Below are 9,840 nucleotides of genomic sequence, written 5' to 3'. Positions count from 1 at the left end.
TCCCGCTCGGCTCAGCTCGGCTCGGCGGCGGGGCGGCTGCAGCCCTGCCCCTGCCCCTGCCCCTGCCCCTGCCCCCGCGCGGCCCCCGCCCCCGCCCCCGCCCCCACCCCCCGCCGCGGGCCCGGCACCTCCCGAGCCTTCCCGCCCCGGAAGCCTGAGCCACGTGGCCGGGCCGCTCACAAAGCGGGGAGCCCGGGCGGGAGGTGGGGCGCCCTCCCCTCCCCCTCCCCCCACCCCCGCAGCCTGTGCAGGTGTGCGGGCCGCCCGGCTGCGCTCCCTCCCCCGGGCCCGGCACCCTGGCCCCCCGACGGGCAGCAGGTGCGGCAGGTGCGCCTCCTCCCGCGGGGCCTGGGGCGGCCCGGGGCGGGTGTGCGCGGACACGCTCCGAACCGGGGCGCGGCGGACCCGGACCCCGACCCCGACCCCGACCCCGACCCGGCCCGGCCCGCTCAGGCCGCCGCGCCCGCCCCACCTCCTCCGGGCCCCCGGCTTCGCGGGCCTCACGGCTGAGCCCAGGCCCTGCCTCCTGGCCGGGGCTCCGCGGCTCTGCACCCCCGCCCCGCCCCGGTCCTGGACCCCCAAATCCTCCAGGCGCCGCCCCGCTCAGGGCTTATGTCCCCTCAACTGCTACGGATGGCCCCCCTCCCCCTCCTGCCCTCTCCCCTCCCCCACCCGCCCTTCCTCCCCTCCTCCCCTCCCCCTCTCGCCTTCCTCCCCTCCCCCTCCCGCCCTTCCTCCCCTCCCCCTCTCGCCTTCCTCCCCTCCCCCTCTCGCCCTTCCTCCCCTCCCCTCCTGCCCTTCCTCCCCTCCCCCTCTCGTCCTTCCTCCCCTCCCACCCGCCCTTCCTCCCCTCTCCCCTCCCCCACCCGCCCTTCCTCCCCTCCCCCACCTGCCCTTCCTCCCCTCCCCCTCTCACCCCTCCTCCCCTCCCCCTCTCGCCTTCCTCCCCTCCCCCTCTCGCCCTTCCTCCCCTCCCCCTCCTGCCCTTCCTCCCCTCCCCCTCTCACCCCTCCTCCCCTCCCCCTCTCGCCTTCCTCCCCTCCCCCTCTCGCCCTTCCTCCCCTCCCCCTCCTGCCCTTCCTCCCCTCCCCCTCTCGTCCTTCCTCCCCTCCCCCACCCGCCCTTCCTCCCCTCCCCCACCTGCCCTTCCTCCCCTCCCCCTCTCGCCCTTCCTCCCCTCCCCCTCTCACCCCTCCTCCCCTCTCCCGCCCTTCCTCCCCCCCACCTCCTCCCTGTCCTCCCCTCACCTTCCCTCTCCTTCTCCCTGTCCCGCCTTCACTCCTCCTCTCCTCCCCCTCCTCTCCTTCCTCCTCTCCCCCCTCTTCCCTGTCCTCCCCTCCCGCCCCTCCTCCCTCTTCCCCTCCCCCTCCCGCTCCTGGGGCTCCAGCTGTGTTTGTGGAGCACCGAGGGCTCAAGGCGCAGGGAGGCTGTGCACCCCCGCCCCCCGCCCCCCACCCCCCACCCCCCGCCGCTTGCGAACCCCGCCCTGCGCGTCCCAGCCCAGCCGTGTGGCCGCGGGCGGGTCCCTGACCTCTCTGCACCCTCATGGGTGAAAAGCGGGGCCGCCACCCCCTCAGTCGTGTCACGAGGCCCTGAGGAAAGCCGGGTTCCGTCCGGACTGACAGCCGGGCCTTCCCTGGCTTAGCCCAGCGACGCCCCCGGGGCCCCGGGCGGTGCCTGCAGAGCCACGGCCTCCGGGCCCTTCCCCGCTCCGAGCACCTGCAGCCCCAAGAGGAGCCACCTTGGGGGGGCGGGGGGACGCGTCTGTGCCCCAGGTGGGGGGAGGGGATGCGCCCCTGACCCAGGCGGGGCGGGGGGGGGGGACGCGTCTGTGCCCCAGGTGGGGGGAGGGGATGCGCCCCTGACCCAGGCGGGGCGGGGGGGGGGGACGCGTCTGTGCCCCAGGAGGGGCGGGGCCGGCACGTCCACAGCCTCCTTGCGAGCCTCGGGGCTCCTGGCGGCCTCTTGCCCCGGGGGTCGGCAGGTGGGGGGGTGCCAAGAGCTGAGCATGCCGGTCCAATCGGAAGCCTCCTGGGGAATTTTGAACCTGGAGGCGGAAAAGCCCATTTCTCCCCCAACCTGCAAGATAGTATAAAGCTGGGAACCTCCTCCATGACCTTGTTGCCCGTCCTGTGGAGGGGAGAGCAGCCTGACACAGAGCCGGCCCTAGAGGTCAGAGACAGAGACACAGACACCCAGGCGGGAGCAGAGCCGGGAGGCCCCGAGAGCCCGATGTGGGCAGTACTGGGTGCTGGGTCCCTGATAGGGTCCCGCCGCCGGGCTTCCTGGGACCACCCAGTATTGTCTACAACAGGCTCTCTTTACTTAAATTGGCTTGCCTGGTGTTGTGACTTGCCACCAAAACGTTCTAGTTAATACAGCACCGAGCGTGGCCTTTATCAGTCTCATCGGTGCAGTCTTAGCTGAGTTGAGGACGAGCTCCCCCGACCCCAAGACCTGGGGGGAGCTGCGGAGTCCCGCAGGCCTGTCGTCCCCTAGCCTGGCGCCCTGTAAGCGCCCTGGAGCCCAGCAAGGTGTAAGCAAGGTGTGAGCGGACAGGAGGCGCCCTGCTGGCCTTGGGACTCAAGCCTTGAACCCGCCAACTTTCGGGGGGCCCGCGGCCGCAGCTGCAGTCTTCTGGAAGCCCATTTATCCTGCCCCAGTGGTGATTCGGGTTTATTCAAGTGAATAGAAAGACAAAAGACAAGAAACTTTATCCCCTCTAAATTGCATTTAATAAAATTCTTGGAGAAAATGAGTGAATCGTCAGGCTTACTAATCCCCCTGGGTCTTTGTCGGAGGGAGGCTGAGGAAATGCATGGTGTTCAACGTTTACGGGACAGCAGATCCACATGTTATCTAAGAAAACGCTGGAGTGACTTAACCTACTTCCCCCCCCACCCCGCGTTTGTTTCCAGAAGGTTTTTTCCAGCATGTGACTCACTTCCAGGCAGATCCAAAGACAAAAAGCTGGCTAATTGTGTGTCGGTGAGCCGGGTTCCAGGCTGCGCCATCGGGAGCACCCGGCCGGCCCGGGGACGGGCCTTGCCAGCCTGTGAGGAAGGCCCGGGTCGGCGGGTCCCCTGGCAGGAGGCCCAGGCCCCCCGCACTCACTCGGGCATCCGGCGGCAGATCTCAGGCCCAGGCACCGCGGGTGTCCCCTCCTCAGGGTGGCCCGTCCCCTGGCAGGAGGCCCAGGCCCCCCGCACGCAGTCGGGCATCCGGCGGCGGATCTCAGGCCCAGGGACCGCGGGTGTCCCCTCCTCGGGGTACTGCCAGCTGGGGACTCTTGGTGAATCGACCCCGTTCCCTCAGGCACCGTGCGGGGCCCGGGGACACAAAGATGAACACAAACGGAGGCGCAGAGCCGCTGCCAACCTGTCAAATAAGGAAGGAGAAAGGCAGAGAAGAGGGCAGGTAGGAGGAGCTCGGGGGCCCGAGCCCCATTCCCCGCTCCTCACCGCCTCTCAGCAGCGCTTCAGCTGGTTGACAGCTTCCAACTTTTTTTTTTTTTAAGATATATTTTATCTTAGAGAAAGAGAGAACACGAGCGGGGAGAGGGAGAGAGAGAAAACCTCGAGCAGATCTGCAGGTGCACAGCTGCCGTCCGACGTGGGCGGTACTGGGTGCTGGGTCCTCAGTACGCGGAGCCCGACCCGAGCCCAAACCAAGAGTCGGACGCCCGGCCAACGGCCACCCGGGCGCCCCAGCTTCGCCCTGCTTGAAGCCCGTTCCCTCAAGGTTTCCCCGATGCCTGTCTTCCAGCCGGTCCGCTGCTCCCACCCCGTCACCCCCACCCACACCTCCTAGATGTTTCTCTTCCGTGCTCTCTTCTCTGCGTCACCACATCCCATCTCCCAGCTTGTTCACCGCCCCCCGCGCCCCTGTCCCCACCTACCTGCCACCACTGGCCGAAGCCACCGTCACCTGTGCACCTCTGCCCCCGCGCAGGCCCCGCACGCCTGACCTAAGCCGCCTTGCCCCAGCTCCTGCGCCCCGGCCACACCAGACCTCCTTTTCCTGTCCCGCCACCCCACCCTTCCTACCCGAAGGCTTCTGCCCTGGAAGCGGATCCCCCGTGGCTGCGAGGCTCGCGGCCCACCGGCCCGGCTCCTCGGCGGCCCCCGGGCTCCGATCTGGCGACCCAGCAGCCAGCGACGTTTCTCTCTCGCAGCTCCGGGTCTGGAAGCCCAAGACCAAGGTGCCCGCAGGCCAGGGCCGCTCAGAGCCGCTTCCTTCGTGGGCCGCAGGCGCAGGCCTTGCTGTGTCTTCACGTGGCACAGACGCCCCAGCGCCCAGGCCCTGTCTGCAAAGGCAGGCACCCCACCCGCGAGGCGTCCCCAGGGTCCCGCACGCATGGACCGTCACGCTGGGGAGGGGGCTTCCACCTACAGACTGGGGGCGACGCGATCATACAGCCCTTAGCAGTATTCGGGTCCGCTCCGGGGGTCACTCCCACCGCCCTCCCTCCCGCGACCCAGCTCGTGGCCTGTAAGGGCTTATCGCAATCTGTGGGGGTCACCGCGCTTCTTTCTGTCCTTGCTGGGCTCCAGATGCCCTGCCCGCCCCTGGAGGACGACCCCACGCCCAGGGATCCCTCCCTCCACCTCACTTGTCTCCCCCTCCCCAGCAGCACTCAGAGGGTGACCGTGCGCACCGTCCAGGTCCTCTCCTCCATCCTCTCCCGCCCCTCACGACTGTGTCTGCCCCGCGTCGGCCCAGACCCCTCCCCAGGAGGCCCGTCACCCCGTCATCTCCGCGGAGCCACGCTCAGCATCAGCAGCGCCTGCTGTCGCCCATCGCTGCTTCCTTCTGCAAATCAACGTTCTTCCCTTCCCTTCGCATGGAGGATGCCATCTCTCCCACCGTCTCCCCCACCCCCACCCCCTCACTGAGCTGGACCCTCCCACCTCCCTGCTGCTTCCCCCACCCATCTTCTGTCCCCCTGAAATGCTGAAGCACCTCACGTAGGAATCCTGTGGCCTCAGCTTTCAAAACCGACCCCTGATCCGGCCACCCCGACTGCCGCTGCTGGACCCTGGCCTAAACCCCAGTCCTCTCTTACCCGACTACCCCGCCGGCTTCCCAGCTGGTCTCCCCACTCCCGTCTCCCAGTCCCTCCGTAGCACGGCGGCCGAAGGCGGCCTTTGAGACTTTGTCAGGTCATGTCACTCCTGCACAAAAGCCTCCAACAGCGTTCCATTTCACTCAGAGTCAAAGCCAAAGGCCCCACGGTGACGTTCCAGAACTTACTGGATGGTCCTATCACCTACCCCCTCCCAACGTCCTCCTCCCCTCTTGCTTCCTCGCTGCATTCCGGATTCCGGTAACCGCTCCGTGTGGAGGTGGCCGTTGCCTCTGCGGAAGCTCTTCCGCGCGGTGTTTGCATGCCTTGCTCCTCGGTCAGCCAGGCGTCATCGTAATACTGTGACATAATCGGAACGTTCTTTTTTTTTTTTTTTTTTTTTTTTTTTCGGAACGTTCTTTCACCTTCCCAGAGTCCTACTTGGGTCACCCCAATACAATGCAGCCCCGTTCCCGTTCTCAGCACAACTGAGTCCCCTTGTCTTGCTCCCTTTTCCCATAGTTCTCATCACTTTCCAACCTGCTGTGTGATGCTCACCATCCGTCTCCCGCTGCGACACAGGCGCTGGCTTATCTACTGCTACGGCCCTGGCACGGAGAACCCATCAGTAGGCTTGCATCACATACTTGCTGGACACATGGAATTGGAGACTGCAAGCTGACAGACCAGAGCCTAGAATGGTGCCACGGCGCGGGCAGTCGTCGCAGCTGAGAGAGGGCTGAAGCCGTGTATTTCGAAGGCCTTGTCTGCCATGCAAAGTTACCTGAATGTTACCTTACATGCAGTGGAGGGGCCCTGAATCTTTTTAAGCGATGAGCTGTCATGACCGTGAATGTGCCGGATATGGCTCTGGACGCATCGTGGTGCACAGCAGCAGAGAGGCTGGTGGCCCAGGGCCCAGGTGACAGGCTGTGGGCAGGTGGACTGATGAGCAAGAAGCCGTGTCTGAGCCTCTCAGCTCAAGCTGGGTGAGCAGTTGCTAACTTTGCTCGCTGGCCTACCTGACAAGGTCTCCCTGTGTGCACCGGAAAGAAGCCATGGAACTCGAACGTGGGTAAGGAGGCCCTCTCAGCCCCACCGCTTTCACCTGAGCCTCAGAGTAGGGGTCTCACTTGAGTGTGTATTGTAAGAATAATAACCACTTACCCTTACACAGCACCATAGAGCTCACGGAGGATCTCTCCGACTATTTCATCGAAAAACTCAAAGACCCAGAGTACTCCAGCCGGTATGCTTAAGTATCCAGCCACTCCACCGGTTAAGAAAGGAATAACACTTACATCCTGGAATACTCCAGGGAACTTTTCTGATGAATTGCTCAGAATGTAGTTACGACACAACCTAGGGCACTCCTTTTCCCCTTCTAACAAAGATCGTACTGGACCCTAAGTTGTCAGAGATCCAAAGTTAGTGTTGTCGCTCGTCCTCATGCCATAGGTTTTGTGAACCCATAAAAGTCTCTTCTCTCCACAGTCACTTGACTGTGTGCACGGAGACACACATAAGTGCGCTGACAGGTAAAATAGGTACTTTCCCCAGTTACTCCTGCATAGAGGAAGAGATCATATTTTGCTTTCCCCAACCACTGAGAAAGCATCTATGCTTATAAAAATATTTATAGGGCTGCCAGGAGTTCCCCTTTAGTCCCCCTAGCTCTTTGCACACCCCTGAATGGGTTTGTTTCTACATAAATAGTCTTTGTACACCCCACATGCCCGTCTTCCTTGGCAGAAGCCCAATTTAGATATGACTGTATTTGAATGTTGCAGCCCAAGCAATTAGTTTCGTGTACTTAAATGTTCCTAGCTGAAGCAGCTCTAGAAATTATCTAGTGAGTCTAACTCCTTCATTTTCCAAATGAGAAAACTGAGGCTCAGCAAGCCAAGGGGAGGCAAAAGGAAATTGGTGCTCCCTACGCTGGTGCCGTGATCCAGACCATAGCAGGCTGTGCTCCTGCAGGACTTCCTTCATTCCTCTCTGCGGCCAAAAAAAAGAAACCTTTGAGGGAGGTGTATGAGTCTGAGTCCTCCAGAGAAACAGAACCAGTAGGAGACAGAGAGAAAGAGAGAAACATAGGGGCGCCTGGGGGGGCTCAGCGGTTAAGCATCTGCCTTCAGCTCAGGCCATGATCCCAGGGTCCTGGGATGGAGCCCTGCATTGGGCTCCCTGGGGAGCCCCCCCCCTCTCTCCACCCCTCCCCCTGCTCATGTTCTCTCTTTGCTCTCCCCCTCTCAAATAAATAAATGAAATCTTAAAAAAGAAAGAAAGAAAGAAAGAAAGAAAGAAAGAAAGAAAGAAAGAAAGAAAGAAAGAAAGAAAGAAAGAAAAGGAAAGGAAAGAAGGAAGAAAGAGAGAAAGAGAGAAATAGAACTTATTTTAAGGAATTGGATCACAAAATCCTGGAGACTTGCAAGTCCAAACCTGCAGGGTGGGCAGTCAGACTTGAGTCTCAGGGAAAAGCTAATGCAGCTGTTCAAGTCCCAAGGCCATCCATTAGCAGAATTCCTTTCCACTTGAGGGAAGTCAGTCCTTTTTTTTTTTTTTTCCCTATTTGGGCTTCAACTGATAAGATGGGGCCCACCTACATTTATGGAAGCCAACCTGCCTTACTTCGATTCTACACTCACAGAAATGTCCGGAATGATGTTTGACCAAATATCTGGTCATCATGACCCAGCATAAAATCATAAAATCCTAAAATGATTTTACGTTGACACATAAAATCAATTCCCACAGTAAATAATATAATTTTACAAATGGACTTTGAAAACCAGTCCCCAAAAAGTTTGAGTGACTTGCTCGAGTCGCCTGGCTAATTAACTGGGACCAGAACTTGGGACTTTTAAGTCCCCGAGAGTCTTCTTTCTACTAAACTATGGTCTTTCTATTAAATTCTCCAAGGAAAAGAAAGAAGATGGCAGTTGTCAAGCACCTAAAATTCTCCTATTTGCCAGGCTCTGTAGTAAATGATTCACCTACGTGAGATTGAACAGACCACCTTTGTGTAGACGTGAAAACAGTCTCCTGGAAAGGCGGAAAGCCAGTCCCAACGTGGCAAACAAGTGCTGGTAAAGCGGGGATTCCAATCTAGGTTTAGGTGGTTCCAAATACTTCCTGCCCTCTGGCTTTTCTTTTTTCCATCTGGAGTTTTTTTAATGATGTTTTCACTCATACTCACCTTCCTTTCAATTCAGCAGGATGTAGTTTCTCCCCCAAATTTTAAGAAATGGCCAGTCTTCATCCATTAGGACCATTTCCTCATTCTGAGCGCATTTTCACCCGTGGACTGGGAATCGGACGATAAGAGCCGTGTGGACTCCGTCTCGTCTGAGCGTCGTCCCAGTTTGCAAAGCTGTCCCTGGCAGCGGTGCTCTCGTCCCCTCGTCCCGTTCCTCCAAACTCTTCTGCGGCTCCTCTTTAGAAATCACTCTCGGGGCCTGCATCACTTGCTTTTCAAAAAGTAGCTTTACTGTTAGCAAATGTTCATCGTTTGATCTGATTTTGGGGAAACAGCCCTAAATCGTCTGGTGTCAGACCTGGTGATGAGTGAGGTACGTGATCAAGCTAATACAGTTGAGATCAGAGTAAAGAACATGAGGTGTGACTACAGAAGAGTGAGTGATTTTCCCGAAATAGCTGGGAAAGCGCCTTTGGGGCGCCCAGCCTCCTTTGAACAGTGACAACAAAGCTCGAACACACGTTTCAGTCAAAGAGAACAGCTCCTCAAGGGACCACACGGAACGGACGATAATGCATCCGGTGTGTCCCGGTCATCCTGTGTCCCGGTCGCTGCACGTGTGAACGTTATTTTGTAAATGATCGTATGTTTAGGAATCTTCCGGAATGAGACGGTCTCAGACAGACGCTGGTCAGTGCTGGCGGGGGGCCGACCCCGACGGCGCAGGCAGGACCGCTGGCAGCCATCAGGGCTCAGGGACAGCGGTGGAGGCATCTCGGTTCTCCTGGGTCCTGGTGATGCGGACACCGCGTCGGACCAAGGTTTCTCTCGGACACATGCTCTCCTTTTCCAAAGAGCACAAATGAGTGTGTGAGAGGAGAGGTCGGCTCCCAAAGGCCAAGGAGAGCGCGGCAGGTCTCCGGACGTCTAGGGAGGACTGTCCCCCTCCCCGGCTGACTTCCCGGGGGCCCCTCTGGCGTCCTGTGTGGCCCGTGCGGCCCCCCCGAGGTTCCACACACGCTTGCTTGGCCGAGGTACGGAGAGCGCGCCGAGCCCTCCTGATTACAGGAGGCTCCGGCCCCCGACGGCAGCGGGCAGGCTGGGCCCTGTGCCCCATGGGGACTCCAGTCCCTGAACGTGTCCTGCGCGGGGGGACGTGTCCCCGGCTGGACCAGAGGCAGTGGCCGCGTGTCGGCTCCGCGTGCACACCGTCGGGGGATGAGGTACTGCCAGCCGGCAGGGTCGAGGTCCAAGTTCGGGTCAGGTCGTGGCTGGCAGCAGGTGCCAGGAGTGGGAGGCACGGCCACGGGGATGCAAGAGGCCCCGCGTGGGACAAGGGCCAGGGAGGGTGGCAGCCGGGCCCACGGGTACATGGGCCCTAGACCGGGACACGCTCGACAGGCACTGGCTGGCCGCGGGGCCCGGGACAGGCTTCCAAGGTAAAGGCTGGGTGGCCGTCGTGGGGACCACAGCCCGTGGGTCGGGGTGTGAAGCCCAGGGTGCGGCGGGGTAATGCTCGTGCGTGGCGTTGAGCACACGCAGTGGGACAAAGCAGGGGAACCTGTCCCGCACCCGT

General features: G+C 60.9%; 1 long non-coding RNA gene across 3 annotated transcripts; it reads right to left on the bottom strand.

Annotated features, from left to right (window-relative positions):
* Positions 1-2,718: 2,718 nt before the first annotated feature.
* LOC112645989 (uncharacterized) lies at positions 2,719-7,241 on the bottom strand. 3 transcript variants are annotated; one of them, XR_004812033.2, is made up of 4 exons: positions 5,624-7,241; positions 5,066-5,425; positions 4,047-4,812; positions 2,719-3,378 (listed from the first exon to the last, which is right to left on the bottom strand). It is a non-coding gene; the product is annotated as an uncharacterized LOC112645989 (long non-coding RNA). The 3 variants fall into 3 exon arrangements; XR_004812034.2 differs by having other exon boundaries at positions 4,047-4,395; positions 5,624-7,238; XR_003127400.3 differs by having other exon boundaries at positions 4,047-4,182; positions 5,624-7,225.
* Positions 7,242-9,840: the final 2,599 nt, after the last annotated feature.

This window comes from Canis lupus, chromosome 34 (assembly GCF_003254725.2).
Source record: "Canis lupus dingo isolate Sandy chromosome 34, ASM325472v2, whole genome shotgun sequence".
Taxonomy (NCBI): Eukaryota; Metazoa; Chordata; class Mammalia; order Carnivora; family Canidae; genus Canis; species Canis lupus.
Note: the sequence above shows the minus strand (reverse complement) of the source record. Positions and strands in the feature narration are given on the sequence as shown.